Source organism: Schistocerca nitens, chromosome 1, assembly GCF_023898315.1.
Source record: "Schistocerca nitens isolate TAMUIC-IGC-003100 chromosome 1, iqSchNite1.1, whole genome shotgun sequence".
In the NCBI taxonomy this organism is placed as follows: domain Eukaryota; kingdom Metazoa; phylum Arthropoda; class Insecta; order Orthoptera; family Acrididae; genus Schistocerca; species Schistocerca nitens.
This window is the reverse complement of record NC_064614.1, coordinates 764,265,735-764,282,793: the sequence shown is the minus strand read 5'-3', so window position 1 is coordinate 764,282,793 and position 17,059 is coordinate 764,265,735. Positions and strand designations below refer to the sequence as shown.

Sequence of the window (17,059 nt, the reverse complement as noted above, 5' to 3'; positions counted from 1 at the left end):
ATGGTGAATATCGACATACCTGACATTCACGGGGCTCTTGGCACTTTACCAAGGCGGTTCAATCAAAACTTCATTTGTGGCAATTGCGAAAGCGGATCTTCGCTGTGGGCAGTCACCGGGATGTAGAAAAACAAACACATGAGTGTCCTTCATGGAAATGGCATCAGCTTCCAAAGCACACTCTCTCTGTATCTGACAGCGAGACCAAACGTCGAACTGAACTTCGTGTCGATTACTATACTCTATAAGAGGCGTTTATTTGTCTTCTCCCGTCCCAGGTTATCTTTCAAAATTATCATTGGTTAATCATTTATTGTACGTACAATTTCTAGTCATTGTAACAATATGATATGGATGCTGACCGGCTTACTGCATTCAAGCCTTCATGTCTCTTTATAATTTTTCCTCCCTTTACGTCTTTCCATACCAAACTGACAATTCCTTGATGCCTCAGGATGTGTCCTTGTAGCCGATTCCTTTTACTGGTTATAATGTGCTGTAAATTTCTGTTTTCCTAACTCGATTCAGTACCTCCTCATTTCTTATTCTACCTACCTATCTGATCGTCAGGTTTCTTCTATAGAGCCACATTACAAAAGCCTCTATTCTCTTCTTGCTGGACTGCTTATCGTTCATGTTCCACATCCATACAAGGCTACACTCAAGACAAAAACCTTCAGAAAAGACTACTATCTCTTAAATTTATATTACATGTTAACAACACCTCTTTTTTAGAAATGCTTTTCGACCTACTGCCAGTTTTTATTTTATATCCTCTCTATTTAGGTCAACTTCAGTTATTTCGCTGCATCTATAGCAAAACTTATCTACTAGTTTAAATGTCTTTACCTCCTAACATAATTTCGTCAGCATCGCCTAATTTAATTCGACTGAATACCATTTCTTGACGTTTATTGTATAATCTGTTTTCAGGGCTATCCCTTCCGTTCATCTACTCTTTCAACTCCTTTGCTGTCTCTGAGTGAATTACAATGTCATCGGCAAATCTTATAGTTTTTACTTTTTCTCCTTGTCTTTAATTCACTTTCTAAATTTATCTTTGGTTTCCTTCACAGTTTGCTCAGTGAAGAGACTCAATAACATCGATGATAGGCTGCAACCCTATCTCACTTCCTTCTCAACCTCTGCTTTCCTTCCATGGCTTTCCATTCTTATAACGGCCATTTCCTTTCTCTACGAATTGTAAACAATCTTTAGACCCCTGTATTTGATCTCTGCTACCTTCAAAATGTCAAAGAAGGTAGTTCAGTCAACTTCTCTACTCTACAATTGCTATGAACGTAGGTTTACCTATTTTTTTTCAGACTATCTTGAAGAATAAATCGTATGGTGAGTATTGCCAAGCGTAGTCTACATTTCTCCGGAACCAAAATTGATCTCCTTCAGGTCAGCTTTTACCAGATTATTCATTCTTCTGCAATAATAACATAAATAATGTGGATATTATGTTGCGATGTTAGCATTTGATTTTATTTTATTTTTAAGTGTTCCAACAGTGTTCCCTACCTACTTCGAGTGGCTGTAGACTGGAACATACGAGGGTGTTTTGGAAAGTTCTCGAAGAAGCACCTCACAACGTAACGTGGACCCCCTTTGGGTTGGTGGACTTTGTCTAGCTTTTTTCCATTACAAATATTCCACATTTTAAGTACGATTTCGTAAGATCTACAAAGTATCCATCCCCGTCTGGCGCAGTTTCTTCATTGCATCCATTACGTTAATCAACCATAAATTTCTTTAGCTGAGGGGATAGCTGGAAGCCACAGGCTGATAATATTGGTTTATAGAGTGGTTGTTCCAAAAATTCGTACTTCAAATTTCTCAGTTTCCCTTTCCATTGCCATTGTCCTTTCTTTTATTTTGCAACCCAGACCTTTCCTCTCTCATTATTATTATTGTTATTGTTATTATTACTTTTAACCAGTTGATCTGGAAGACTTGCATTGTATCTGACAGTTATTTTTTCGCCTTAGCAAAAATGATCAAGAAGAAAAATCTATTTCCCACTACATTTTCTTTCTAGAAAACAAAATAAGACTTCGCTTTTCTGTATGTTATCGGCTTCCACTCTTTGCTTCGCTTTTGACATGAATTCGGGTGTCTATGTTGTCATATTACGCCGCATCGGGATAAGACGCTAGTCGATTTTACTGTCAGCTGTGCTAATGCAGATGCTCATATCCCAACACATACGTGAACGTAGCTTCAGTCGATGCATTATGATATAAATATCGCATTCAGTGACGTAAAACACCCGTCTCAGAAGCAGGAGAACTGGTTATTTTGTCTCCCGGCAGAGACGTACTGATCTCGCAGTCAAAAGAAAGCCAAAGAAAGCGCAGTAACTGTGTACAGATATCAAACACTGAGCAAAAAGGGAAATGGAAAGAAAGAAGTGAGATCCATGAAAGACGTTGAAAGCACAATACAACACCGGAAGGCAGAACTAAACGAAAATCATGTATCAAATACGAAACTATGCATCGTAGTTTAATGTTGGTAGAGTTCTCTCTCTCTCTCTGTGTGTGTGTGTGTGTGTGTGTGTGTGTGTGTAACGCTAATAATATCTGCAGAAAACGAAAACTGTCCCATCGATATTATGGTCGTTAGGAGGCAGAGCACCTGAACGTGTCGACAACAGTAGACTATGTGGAAGAATTATCCCAGCATCGTCTTAAATGATTTATGCAAGCTAAGGCAAGTTTAAATCGGGAAGACAGGTTGGAGTCTCGAACACGGTGACTGTCAAATATGAGCCCTGAACCTGAGACGCTGTGTCACGCACCTCAGTGAAACTTCGTCCTGTTACGATCAATGTGCAACGTTTTTCTTACGGCACGGAATGGTGATTGTGTATGGAAACTGGTGCAAAACCTATATCAGTGGCGAACGGCGCACGTACTGATCTTACTTATGCGTTGCGTAAGATATGACTGACCAACAAAGCCGTTGATTGTGAATAAAAGTGACAGCAAGAACTTCAATCTCGAATAACAATACATTGTGTGTATTGCGTATTGAACCGGAGACCTAGAAACAACGGAGAGGCTTCGTCCCAGCGTAGCCCTCAGTGGTTCAAAATCCAATAGGCTACAGCAGTCCACCCACCCCACCGCCGCCCCACACCGAACCCATGGTTATTGTGCGGTTCGGCTCCCAGTGGACCCCTCACCCCCCCCCCCTCTCATCCCCCCGGGAACGTCTCATACCAGACGAGTGTAATCCCAAACGTTTGCGTGGTAGAGTAATTATGGTGTACGCGTAAGGGGAGACTGTTTGCGCAGCAATCGCCGACATATTGTAACTGAGGAGGAATAAGGGGAACTAGCCCGCATTCGCCTACGCAGATGAAAAGCCGCCTTAAAAACCATCCACAGGCTGGCCGGCACACCGGATCTCGGCACAAATCTGCAGGGCGGATTCGTGCCGAGCACCGGCAGCGCGTTAGACCGGATAGCCGGGCGGGCATAACAATACATAGTTTCACACAACTGCAGACCAATACCGCTATTGAATTTTCAGTTACGCAAAAATCTACCGGTAAAAGAGAGTTGTTGAAGTCGTTTGTTGTTGTTGCGGTTTTCACTCTGAAGATTGGTTTGATGCAGATCTCCAAGCTACTCTACCCTGAGCAAGCTTCTTCCCCGCCGAATAACTACTGCAACCCACATCTATTTGAACCTGCTTGTTATATTCATCTCTTGGTCTCTGTCAGCAGTTTCTACCCCTTACACTTATCTCCAGTAGTAAACTGACGATTCCTTGATTTTTCAGAATGTGTTCTATCGACCAATCCCTCTTTTAGTCAAATTGTGCCACAAATTAGTTTTCTCTCCAATTTTATACCTTATCTCCTCTTTTGTTACGCGATCTACCCATCTACTCTTCAGCATTCTTCTGTAGCACCACACATTAAAAGCTTCTATTCTCTTCTTTCTAAACGTCTTATCAACCACATCTCCCTTCTGTGCAAGGGCAAATGCCTTCAGAAAATTCTTCCTAACACATAAATTTATATTTGATGTTAACAAATTTCTCATCTTGAGACACGCATTTCTTATTGGTTTACATTTTACTGCCCTCTACTTCAGCCATCATACGTTATTTTACTGCCCAAATGGCAAAACTTATGTATTGCTATTAGTGCCTCATTTGCTAATCTAACTCTCTCGGAACAGCTTGATTTAGTTTGACTACATTCTATTACCTATGTTTCGCTTTTGCTAATGTTCATCTTACCTCCTCCTTTCAAGACAATGTGTATTCTGTTTAAATGCCACTTCCAAGCCCTTCTCTGTCTCTATCAGAATTATTATGTCATCGGTAAAGCTCATTTTTTTTATTTCTTCTGCCTGAACTTTATTTCCGTCTCCAAATTCATCTTTGCTTTGCTTCACAGCTTGCGCAATATACGAATTGAATAACATTGGAGAGTTGTTGAAGTCAACGAGAATATTTCCAGTTCCGCAGCGAAGTTTTCCATTCAACGTACCTTCTTTACAGTTTTCAGTTTTTAACTTTACTGAAAACCTGCAAAGCCACGACGAGGTTGATAACCACATAGAGTACTTAAGCCGACAATGTCAGCATCAGATATTCCTCTCCCGTACCTGTAGCAAGAACACGGAGCCGAAAGAACAAGGGTACACAGGTTAACACAAGGGTACACGGGCTATCTCCTAATGAAATTTGGCAAACATTACTAACTACTTGCAGCCCGTGCAACTTGGTACTTCACCGTTAAGAAGGTGCACTAGCAGAATCGATAATGGACATCTCACAAAGTGACTATAGGTTACACCTGAACTTACACTCACGTAAACAAATACACTCCTGGAAATGGAAAAAAGAACACATTGACACCGGTGTGTCAGACCCACCATACTTGCTCCGGACACTGCGAGAGGGCTGTACAAGCAATGATCACACGCACGGCACAGCGGACACACCAGGAACCGCGGTGTTGGCCGTCGAATGGCGCTAGCTGCGCAGCATTTGTGCACCGCCGCCGTCAGTGTCAGCCAGTTTGCCGTGGCATACGGAGCTCCATCGCAGTCTTTAACACTGGTAGCATGCCGCGACAGCGTGGACGTGAACCGTATGTGCAGTTGACGGACTTTGAGCGAGGGCGTATAGTGGGCATGCGGGAGGCCGGGTGGACGTACCACCGAATTGCTCAACACGTGGGGCGTGAGGTCTCCACAGTACATCGATGTTGTCGCCAGTAGTCGGCGGAAGGCGCACGTGCCCGTCGACCTGCGACCGGACCGCAGCGACGCACGGATGCACGCCAAGACCGTAGGATCCTACGCAGTGCCGTGGGGGAACGCACCGCCACTTCCCAGCAAATTAGGGACACTGTTGCTCCTGGGGTATCGGCGAGGACCATTCGCAACCGTCTCCATGAAACTGGGCTACGGTCCCGCAGACCGTTAGGCCGTCTTCCGTTCACGCCCCAACATCGTGCAGCCCGCCTCCAGTGGTGTCGCGACAGGCGTGAATGGAGGGACGAATGGAGACGTGTCGTCTTCAGCGATGAGAGTCGCTTCTGCCTTGCTGCCAATGATGGTCGTATGCGTGTTTGGCGCCGTGCAGGTGAGCGCCACAATCAGGACTGCATACGACCGAGGCACACAGGGCCAACACCCGGCATCATGGTGTGGGGAGCGATCTCCTACACTGGCCGTACACCACTGGTGATCGTCGAGGGGACACTGAATAGTGCACGGTACATCCAAACCGTCATCGAACCCATCGTTCTACCATTCCTAGACCGGCAAGGGAACTTGCTGTTCCAACAGGACAATGCACGTCCGCATGTATCCCGTGCCACCCAACGTGCTCTAGAAGGTGTAAGTCAACTACCCTGGCCAGCAAGATCTCCGGATCTGTCCCCCATTGAGCATGTTTGGGACTGGATGAAGCGTCGTCTCACGCGGTCTGCACGTCCGGCACGAACGCTGGTCCAACTGAGGCGCCAGGTGGAAATGGCATGGCAAGCCGTTCCACAGGACTACATCCAGCATCTCTACGATCGTCTCCATGGGAGAATAGCAGCCTGCATTGCTGCGAAAGGTGGATATACACTGTACTAGTGCCGACATTGTGCATGCTCTGTTGCCTGTGTCTATGTGCCTGTGGTTCTGTCAGTGTGATCATGTTATGTATCTGACCCCAGGAATGTGTCAATAAAGTTTCCCCTTCCTGGGACAATGAATTCACGGTGTTCTTATTTCAATTTCCAGGAGTGTATTAAATAAAATGACGTATTTTTGCCAGTCGATTTTGGAAATGTAATGTACAATTTTATTCCACAGTCGACTTCGCTTTCAAGCCATTCTGAAGCAGTTTAGAATGAAAGTGAACTTTTTGACATGTGCTGGGGCCCTTCAAAACGTGAACTTTTTGACGTGTGCTAGGGCCCTTCAAAACAACTTGAAAATTGCTTGTACGTCGAAATACACTCCTGGAAATGGAAAAAAGAACACATTGACACCGGTGTGTCAGACCCACCATACTTGCTCCGGACACTGCGAGAGGGCTGTACAAGCAATGATCACACGCACGGCACAGCGGACACACCAGGAACCGCGGTGTTGGCCGTCGAATGGCGCTAGCTGCGCAGCATTTGTGCACCGCCGCCGTCAGTGTCAGCCAGTTTGCCGTGGCATACGGAGCTCCATCGCAGTCTTTAACACTGGTAGCATGCCGCGACAGCATGGACGTGAACCGTATGTGCAGTTGACGGACTTTGAGCGAGGGCGTATAGTGGGCGGCACCGAGCGAGGTGGCGCAGTGGTTAGACACTGGACTCGCATTCGGGAGGACGACGGTTCAATCCCGCGTCCGGCCATCCTGATTTAGGTTTTCCGTGATTTCCCTAAATCACTCCAGGCAAATGCCGGGATGGTTCCTCTGAAAGGGCACGGCCGAATTCCTTCCCCATCCTTCCCTAATCCGATGAGACCGATGACCTCGCTGTTTGGTCTCCTTCCCCGAAACCAACCAACCAACCAACCGTATAGTGGGCATGCGGGAGGCCGGGTGGACGTACCGCCGAATTGCTCAACACGTGGGGCGTGAGGTCTCCACAGTACATCGATGTTGTCGCCAGTGGTCGGCGGAAGGTGCACGTGCCCGTCGACCTGGGACCGGACCGCAGCGACGCACGGATGCACGCCAAGACCGTAGGATCCTACGCAGTGCCGTAGGGGACCGCACCGCCACTTCCCAGCAAATTAGGGACACTGTTGCTCCTGGGGTATCGGCGAGGACCATTCGCAACCGTCTCCATGAAGCTGGGCTACGGTCCCGCACACTGTTAGGCCGTCTTCCGCTCACGCCCCAACATCGTGCAGCCCGCCTCCAGTGGTGTCGCGACAGGCGTGAATGGAGGGACGAATGGAGACGTGTCGTCTTCAGCGATGAGAGTCGCTTCTGCCTTGCTGCCAATGATGGTCGTATGCGTGTTTGGCGCCGTGCAGGTGAGCGCCACAATCAGGACTGCATACGACCGAGGCACACAGGGCCAACACCCGGCATCATGGTGTGGGGAGCGATCTCCTACACTGGCCGTACACCACTGGTGATCGTCGAGGGGACACTGAATAGTGCACGGTACATCCAAACCGTCATCGAACCCATCGTTCTACCATTCCTTGACCGGCAAGGGAACTTGCTGTTCCAACAGGACAATGCACGTCCGCATGTATCCCGTGCCACCCAACGTGCTCTAGAAGGTGTAAGTCAACTACCCTGGCCAGCAAGATCTCCGGATCTGTCCCCCATTGAGCATGTTTGGGACTGGATAATAATAATGGCGTGTGACGAGGGCCTCCCATCGGGTAGACCGCTCACCTGGTGCAAGTCTTTCGATTTGACGCCACTTCGGCGACTTGCGCGTCGATGGGGATGAAACGATGATGATTAGGACAACACAACACCCAGTCCCTGAGCGGAGAAAATCTCCGACCCACCCGGGAATCGAACCCGGGCCCTTAGGATTGACAGTCTGTCGCGCTGACCACTCAGCTACCGGGGTCGTCTCACGCGGTCTGCACGTCCAGCACGAACGCTGGTCCAACTGAGGCGCCAGGTGGAAATGGCATGGCAAGCCGTTCCACAGGACTACATCCAGCATCTCTACGATCGTCTCCATGGGAGAATAGCAGCCTGCATTGCTGCGAAAGGTGGATATACACTGTACTAGTGCCGACATTGTGCATGCTCTGTTGCCTGTGTCTATGTGCCTGTGGTTCTGTCAGTGTGATCATGTTATGTATCTGACCCCAGGAATGTGTCAATAAAGTTTCCCCTTCCTGGGACAATGAATTCACGGTGTTCTTATTTCAATTTCCAGGAGTGTATATTACGGAAGAACACTTAACATTATTTACATCCCTACAGTCACCTCCCGAAAATGTTATCATTCGTTAAGTACAGTGTGACAGTATGTGTGTGTGTGAAATCTTATGGGACTTAACTGCTAAGGTCATCCGTCGCTGTGGTCGAGCGGTTCTGGCGCTACAGTCTGGAACCGCGCGACCGCTACGGTCGCAGGTTCGAATCCTGCCTCGGGCATGGATGTGAGTGTTATCCTTAGGTTAGTTAGGTTTAAGTAGTTCTAAGTTCTAGGGGACTTATGACCTCAGCAGTTGAGTCCCATAGTGCTCAGAGCCATTTGAACCATTTTTTTCATCCGTCGCTAAGCTTACACTCTACCAAATCTAAATTCTCCTAAGGATAAACACACACGCCCATGCCCGAGGGAGGACTCGAACCTCCGCTGGGATCAGCCGCGCAGTCCATGACTGCAGCGCCTAAGACCGCTCGGCGAATCCCGCGTGGCAGTGTTCAAATGGTTCAAATGGGTCTGGGCACTATGGGACTTAACTTCTGAGGTCATCAGTCCCCTAGAACTTAGAACTACTTAAACCTAACTAGCCTAAGGACATCACACACATCCATGCCCGAGGCAGGATTCGAACCTGCGACCGCGGTGGTCGCGCGGTTCCAGGCTGTAGCGCTTAGAACCGCTCGTGCACTCCGGCCGGCGCGTGGCAGTGTGACAGTGACGCAACCAAAGTGAAGATATTTAAGTGTTAAACAATGGTTTGGGATCCTTTTGACAAAATACGCCACTACAAACATGAGAAATACCAAGAACGAAGTACGGTGTAGACCAAGTGAGAAACAAAATTTTTTCATTGAAAAAAGGTTACGCAAGTGTAATATTCAGTAACAAGCGACAGAGAAAAGGGAGAAGAGTGCTGGGTGGGTTAGAGTGAGGCGGTGGGTGGGGAAGAGGGGGGGGGGGGGGCGGAGGTACGGTGACAGTGGCGTGCCCAATGCAGGAGGTAACATAAGCGAAAAGCCGAAGTGCCAGCAGCATCAAGTTTGCGCTCGACGAGAGGAGACACAAAGATATAAACCAGATATGTTCACGTACCGTTAGAACCGAATGCTGACACGCACTACACGAATAATGGACCACTGTTGTGGGTACCAAGCTGCTCCAGGAATGCGAACAAAGTTTATAATTTTTATTTTTGTTTTCTGTGGCTCAAGACCTTTCTCTGGCAGTATCGATGCAACTATCTTCTGCGGTGCTCTTCGTTATTTTTGCTCCTGAAAAAGTCTCTGACGTTTCAGTCGCGAGTGATAATGACGACGTATAAGCAAGAAATTTGATCTTACTGTACTTTCAGCTAGATCGCCCATATTGTGTTGTCCACTTTTCTAGTAATCTACCGAACAGCAACTAAAGCACATTGGTTCTTTATTTTAAGTGTTCTGTCACCTTTTAAATCGGCATTCTATCAACTTTTATACTGCTAGTCAGTAAACTTCACAGAAAGGTGTAGTAACAGTCGGAATTTTCCGTGGCAATTTTCTAACACTATCAAAAGTCTGCAAAACTGATTTAGTGAAGGAATCAACGACTACCTTAAGTTTGATTGCGATCAAAGTTTTCAAATATACTGTCTTTGATTATGACGACTGTTTTGTAGGAAACGAAAAGGGTCTAAGAGAAGTTAGGAGTTTCATGTCAGTGCTCTACAGCGTTTAAAAATTATGACGAAAAAGATAACTGATTTTTCTACCTTCGATACAGATATTACGTGTAGTCTTTCTACATTTATACTCTACAAATCACCATACGGTATGTGGCGGAGAATATTTCACGTGGCACTATTTCTTACCCCCTTTACTGTTCAACTTACTGGTACGGAGGGAAACAACGATTCTTGGTAGATACCTGTGTGAGCTAAATTTCTCTAATTTTACCTTCATGGTACGTAGGTGGAACTAAAATATTCTTCTAGTAACGTCCGGTCTCGAAATTCTAACAGAAAATCGTAACGTGACGCACAACGCCTCTCTTGTAGCCTCTGCAACTGGAGCTGCACATCTCCGTAACGCTTTCGTGCTTTCTAGGGTCCTTTGACGGAACGCGTTGGGTCTTCTTTGTTTCCTCTATCAAACCTCTCTGGTAAGGGTCCAAAATTGACGAGCAGTACTCAAGTATAGGTCGAACACGCCTTTTGTATTTCTTCTTAGGTGGACTACACTTCCTGAAAGTTTTTCCAGTGAATCTCAGCATGCCTTTCATACGATTAGTGTTGGTTTTAACTATGGTTACGTAAGATATCGGGCTATTGCCAGACCACTGTGTCCAACGGGCACAATATTTCGGCGATCAGACATGTCACCATTATCGGGTGTATTGACGACAGTTCGTTAACGCACCTCACGACGGCGTCATATCTGATAGCCGAAATATTGTGCCCGTTGGACTCTATGGACCATCAGTGCACCCATGGCTATTCGATTAATTGACTTACTCATTGTTGGGTGTCGGGATCTCATTTAATTTCTCCATTTATTTCTTAAAAAACTGAATTTTCGACTAGATGTCTTCACATACAGCGACCTCCAGCTGTTCTTAATACAATATGGAGAAGTAGGGCTGTAGTCTTCCAACCACCGAACCCTCTATTTTCTATTCCTCGCCGTCTTCTACTTTAGAATTTGCCTTGCAAGGTTATCTTTTAACCTCGTCTCTTCTCGAAATGTACCCAAGGAATTGGAAGTATATTTGGCTGACACGGCAAGATAACCTGTCTTCTTGTGATGCTAAGTGCTTCTATAATGGAATAATAATTTCTGTCCGTGGTACACGTAACATCTTCCGCCAACACATCTCGAAGGCATCACTTTTGCTTTTGTCACCAGCTTTCTAGGGTTGAGATCTCCTAGCCGCACAAGAACACGGTGAACGCCAGTGATTCAACCAAGCACATTTTCGTTGTTTTGGATATCGCCCCGTCATGCCAAATCTTGCGACTCAGCCAAGGGCGATTCATCGTATTATTTCTTTATCACACTTTCCTGTATCATCGATCAGGGATCCTAGATATACATAACCTGTCATTTCCTCCAGATCCTTTAAGCGATCTGTAAGTTGCACTTGATCAGTTCACTATTGACAGTGAAACTTGCTCTCATTCCATGAAACACTACGCACAGCTTTGGGTTGTTACTCAAGGACTAATAGTCAACTGTTCAGTGACCGTTAATGTCACCATTTCTCGCCTTGCGTCCAAATGCTGGGGCTGAATATTTTTTCCACTACTAAAATTCTAACTGCCTACAACCGGAGAACAACTGTACCGCACTAGAGTGCATTAGCAAGCTAGGTCACAGAAGTCGGTAAGGAAAGAAATTAGTTATTTAGACGCCGTAAAACATGTTCCGTGTTTCTCATCTTTACGTAACTTATTTACAGGAGATGAGAACGGCAGTGCATGCACGGTGAACGTGGAAGTCTTGTGTTAACACAATTACCACGTGTTTGGGACGCAACTCCATTCTTGACATCCACAATTATTTATATTTATACAGGTAGGCGGAGAAAAATATATCTAAATTACAGCTTTTCCTGCCACTATTTCTGCATTTTCATTTACATTCTGCCTCGATAAAAAGAAGTAATTGCACCATTTCGTTATGTACGGAGGCGACTGGACTATGAAGTCCATATTTTATTATCAACCATGGCGTATTTAAATTTATAATCTGTTCCTAAGAATATTGTCGAATTGTCAAGGAAAGTATCATGTCATGTCGCGTAATATGATACAGACCGCTTTGCGACTTAAGTAGCATACGAAGTTGCTACTCAGCAGTTTTGTAGTGAACAATTTTCCTGTTTTACCGCCTGTTTCTGTCTGAATGACAGCGTGTGCACACCGGTGAAACGTGTGCCAACTGAAGAAGTTTTTGTTTACATCACAAAGTGCCTACAGAAATTGTTTAACATATCCGCTGACATGTTAGGATTAATCCAAAACAGTACCAAAGTTCCTTCAGTGGACACGACGCCGTAAGGCTGTCACCTTATAACTATGAAATCGAAGAAAGTCTACATAATTTGGAAAAGATTTAAAAAAAAACAATAATATCTTATGAGAAAGAGAGAGACGACATACAGTCACAAGAGACAACTGGCAAATTATTGGCAACTGGTACCAGAGAAAACTCCTCCGTGTTACTCGAGCAATACTACAACGTGGCAAACTGCAAGAAGTCAGATCAGGTACTCAAGATACGATTCCCTTAAAATTGCGGTAGCAATGGCTGTGAATGACAATTGTATTATTCCTTGTATTGAAGAGTGGTGAGTTACTTGCGGGGCACTTATATAGATGAAGACTGCTGTTGCTCAAACCGGAATAGAAAGCTTCACAGTATAGAATCGCCGTTTGCTTCCGTACATTGGATGCTTCCGCACCCAAGAGCAACTTCCTCAGACCATCAGCAGCTACGATTCCGACCTCGTTTTTCCTTCGAGGAACGGGCCGTCCACATTTTTCTGTGAAGGCGTTCTTAAGAAGTAAGTCACGCGAGGCCTACACAACGGCGTCCGTCCGCAACGGTTTCGCTCGTAAAACGGTCTTGGCAGACACCACAAGCACACTTCTTTCAAAGCTAGTCGCGATTAATCGCACTTCTAAGACAACTAACGCAGTTTTTCTCGGGGTTTTCTATCAAATACATATTACTCTCTATTCAGATGGGCAACCGAACTATTGAGAAATCTTAATACCGTATAGTTGCAACTTGAATCAGACGAACGGCATAATTTTTGGGTGTTCATAGCCAACAAAGACAAAAAAAAAAAAACACTTTCATTGCCGAACTACATGCAAAAACTGAGCTGTCTTGCATCGCTGATTTAATAGCGTGTCGACTGCTCTGGGACATCTTCCCTTCTTCTTGAAACGTTTATGCTTATCGTTCCAAGAGCTTTCTCCAAGGTTATCTTTTGTTCCACAGTTTACCATTCAGCATTTACTCCCACTGCAGGTCTCTTTGGTTCACATGGTCTTTCCATTCGGTTCGTGGTCTTCCAATTGGTCTTCGTGCAAAGTGTGTCCATTGTGAGGCTTTTCTTGGAGTCTTCCTTGTCCCCATTCTTTTAACATGCCCAGACCATTTAAGCCTGTTTATCTCCATAGTTTCTTTTAAGCGACTGATCTGAAGGATGTTTCGTATTATTTCATTCCTATCCTGTCCTTTCTCGTCTTACTCAAAATCCCTTCTGGAATGTGCATCTGCTTGTATTCTCCTTAGCTTTTTTTTATCCAACACCAACATTGCGATCCATAAATCAAAAGTGGCAGATGACTTGTATGTCATGATCTTTGCCTTGGTAGGTATTTTCCAGTTTCTAATTATGTCTGATATACAACAATAAAATTTTGAACAATTTTGTATTCTCTCCGAAATTTTATCATTGATGTGTCCTTTCTTTTTTAATTTACTTGCTAGATACTTCAAAGCATTTACTTCTTCAATAATCTTTCCATTACAATTTCAATCCTTCATTTTTTAAAATTTTTCTTGTTGATTTTCATTCCCAGCACATTTTTGCCTGCTTCTTCTGTTTCTATCCGCCAATTATTTAGTTAAGTGAAATGTATTCGCAATAGCGAATGTGGAATACCATCAGCTGTATAACAGAGTGACGACTATGAAAATATGTGCTGGACCAGGATTGAAACCCGGATATCCCGCTTACCGCGAACAGTCACCACACCATGAGGCTATCTGAACACGACTCACAGCCAGACTCAAACTTCCAAATGTCGTGAAACATGTGTCCCCCCCCCCCTACAGGGGGAGACATTTTACTTGAAAGTCGGGTAACCGGTGTCAGCCACCATGAAATACATGAAATGCTTCGCAGTAGCGAATAACACAGGCTCTGCAGTATCGTATCGTGGGTATTTAGTTGTTCTCCCAATTTATGCTTATTTTCTTCCCAAATCGACACATCGTCTGCATATGCTATGATTTTGCTATCGTCTCCTGTAGACCTTTGGCGAACCTTCCTTATGAAGTTGTCCATGACTACATTAAAGAACATCGGAGAGAGTACCCACTCTTGCCAAATCTCTCCGTCCCTTCTAAGCCATTCTGATTTTTTGCTACCTATTATAACACAATTCAGGCATTTATTGTTCATGTGTTCTGATTCTGAGTTGCATTCCTTTTGACAATTCCCTTCTAGCAGTGTCATAAGCTTTTTTATATCTATGAATGTCACTATGATTTCTTTCCCAAGGACATATTTCACCGATTCTAAAATTTGCAAGAACTGGTGTTACAGTAAGCAACACGCGGCAGACGGAGAGTATTTTTTAAAGTAATTTCGTAATTCGTTTTCAGTTCTGCGAGAAAATTTGTCCGTTTCCTGCACATGTGTCCACTTGTCCAAAACGACACTTCTCATACATTGTTTAAATTGTTCACCGTGACATCTGCTTCTGCCCACTTGTGGAATATTGAACTGTATGACGGTTTGCATCCTGTGTCTTTCACTTGTTGAGTAAAACATGCGACTAAACAATGCTGCGGATGAAACCGCTGTCACGTAATGCAAAAATACGAACTTGTGACGACCTTTACACTATGAAAATAAGACCACCAACGGACAAATATTAGCACTGCAGTATATCCGAAACTTCTGATATATAACATAACACATAAGACGCACTTTAGAACAATAAACGACTGTCAATGAGTTTAGTTGCCATGACGACGCCAAGCCACGCCTTAACATACATATTTTGCCACCGCGATCAGCTGACTATACAAACAATGCTCCTACCTTCTTGCGGCAGATGACATGTGCCGCGCGCACAGCTGTTGCGCAGGCACGCCGCCTTCCTTATCGCTGCGGCACTGCACTCGACACAACTCGCGCACTGTCGGTTATTGTGCTGCTCCCGGACTCACTCACAGTTCGAGAGCAGACAAGCCACTGGCCTCCATGTTGTCTCGACTGCTCGCCTAACGTAGTTCCTACCCACACCTCTCTTCTGCGCAAGCGCGTCTGCTCGCCATGGCGCGAGTGGCATTGCCAACATATGCACGCTAAAATCACTAGGTCTACTATCGCGCGCAGTACGGCGAGCGTCGTAGTTAATCGTGCGAGAGAAGAAATGTCAAATAGAAGCTATATAATTATCACGAAACGTTATAATGATCCGGCCTGCATGTTGTCGCGGCTGCTCGCACAACCTGCCCCAATCCACACCTCCCTCTTGCGCAAGCGCGTCTGCTCGCCGTGGCTCGAGTGGCATTGCCAACATATGCACGATAAACTCACTACGTCTATCATCACGCGCCGTACGATGAGCGTCGCAATAGTGTGACAGAACCAATGTTAAGTAGAACCGTGACAGTGGCGTGTCTGCTCTCGTTGTTCAGTCTGACCACAAAAGAAACAGAAAACGTCTGTGATAAAACTTGGTTCGATACTGACTCCTCGCACATTTAGTCCGATGTTCATTTCATGCATGTAATAAAACGGTGTAGGCTTTTTATTGCTGAACTACACACAATAAAAATTAAAAATTACAGAATAGCGTGTTGTTAAAATGATACAGATACTTGTTCTCATTACAATAGGTTGTATGTTTTTCGTTAAACAGACGTTGCACATGAGCTATATGACTTATAAAAGCATACAAGTAATTTTTCCCCCCATGAACCATGGACCTTGCCGTTGGTGGGGAGGCTTGCGTGCCTCAGCGATACAGATGGCCGTACCGTAGGTGCAACCACAACGGAGGGGTATCTGTTGAGAGGCCAGACAAACATGTGGTTCCTGAAGAGGGGCAGCAGCCTTTTCAGTAGATGCAGGGGCAACAGTCTGGATGATGGACTGATCTGGCCTTGTAACATTAACCAAAACGGCCTTGCTGTGCTGGTACTGCGAACGGCTGAAAGCAAGGGGAAACTACAGCCGTAATTTTTCCCGAGGAAATGCAGCTTTACTGTATGATTAAATGATGATGGCGTCCTCTTGGGTAAAATATTCCGGAGGTAAAATAGTCCCCCAATCGGATCTCCGGGCGGGGACTACTCAAGAGGACGTCGTTATCAGGAGAAAGAAAACTGGCGTTCTACGGATCGGAGCGTGGAATGTCAGATACCTTAATGGGGCAGGTAGGTTAGAAAATTTAAAAAGGGAAATGGATAGGTTAAAGTTAGATATAGTGGGAATTAGTGAAGTTCGGTGGCAGGAGGAACAAGACTTTTGGTCAGGTGAATACAGGGTTATAAATACAAAATCAAATAGGGGTAATGCAGGAGTAGGTTTAATAATGAATAAAAACATAGGAGTGCGGGTTAGCTACTACAAACAGCATAGTGAACGCATTAGTGTGGCCAAGATAGACACAAAGCCCATGCCTACTACAGTAGTACAAGTTTATATGCCAACTAGCTCTGCAGATGATGAAGAAATTGATGAAATGTATGAAGAGATAAAAGAAATTATTCAGGTAGAGAAGGGAGACGTAAATTTAATAGTCATCGGTGACTGGAATTCGTCAGCAGGAAAAGGCAGAGAAGGAAACATAGTAGGAGAATATGGATTGGGGGGAAGAAATGAAAGAGGAAGCCGCCTTGTAGAATTTTGCACAGAGCACAACTTAATCATAGCTAACACTTGGTTCAAGAATCA

At 45.1% G+C, this 17,059-nt stretch overlaps 1 protein-coding gene across 5 annotated transcripts in view; it reads right to left on the bottom strand.

The window, feature by feature from the left end:
* The window catches only part of LOC126261132 (sphingomyelin phosphodiesterase), a 410,193-nt gene extending 394,810 nt beyond the window's left edge, over window positions 1-15,383 (bottom strand). For 4 of the 5 annotated variants that reach the window (XR_007546682.1, XR_007546681.1, XM_049958516.1 and 1 more), the window contains exon 1: window positions 15,197-15,383. The gene's annotated coding sequence lies outside the window, so the exon portion shown is untranslated. The remainder of the gene's footprint in view (window positions 1-15,196) is intronic. The other variant, XM_049958514.1, reaches the window with a different exon arrangement.
* Window positions 15,384-17,059: the final 1,676 nt, after the last annotated feature.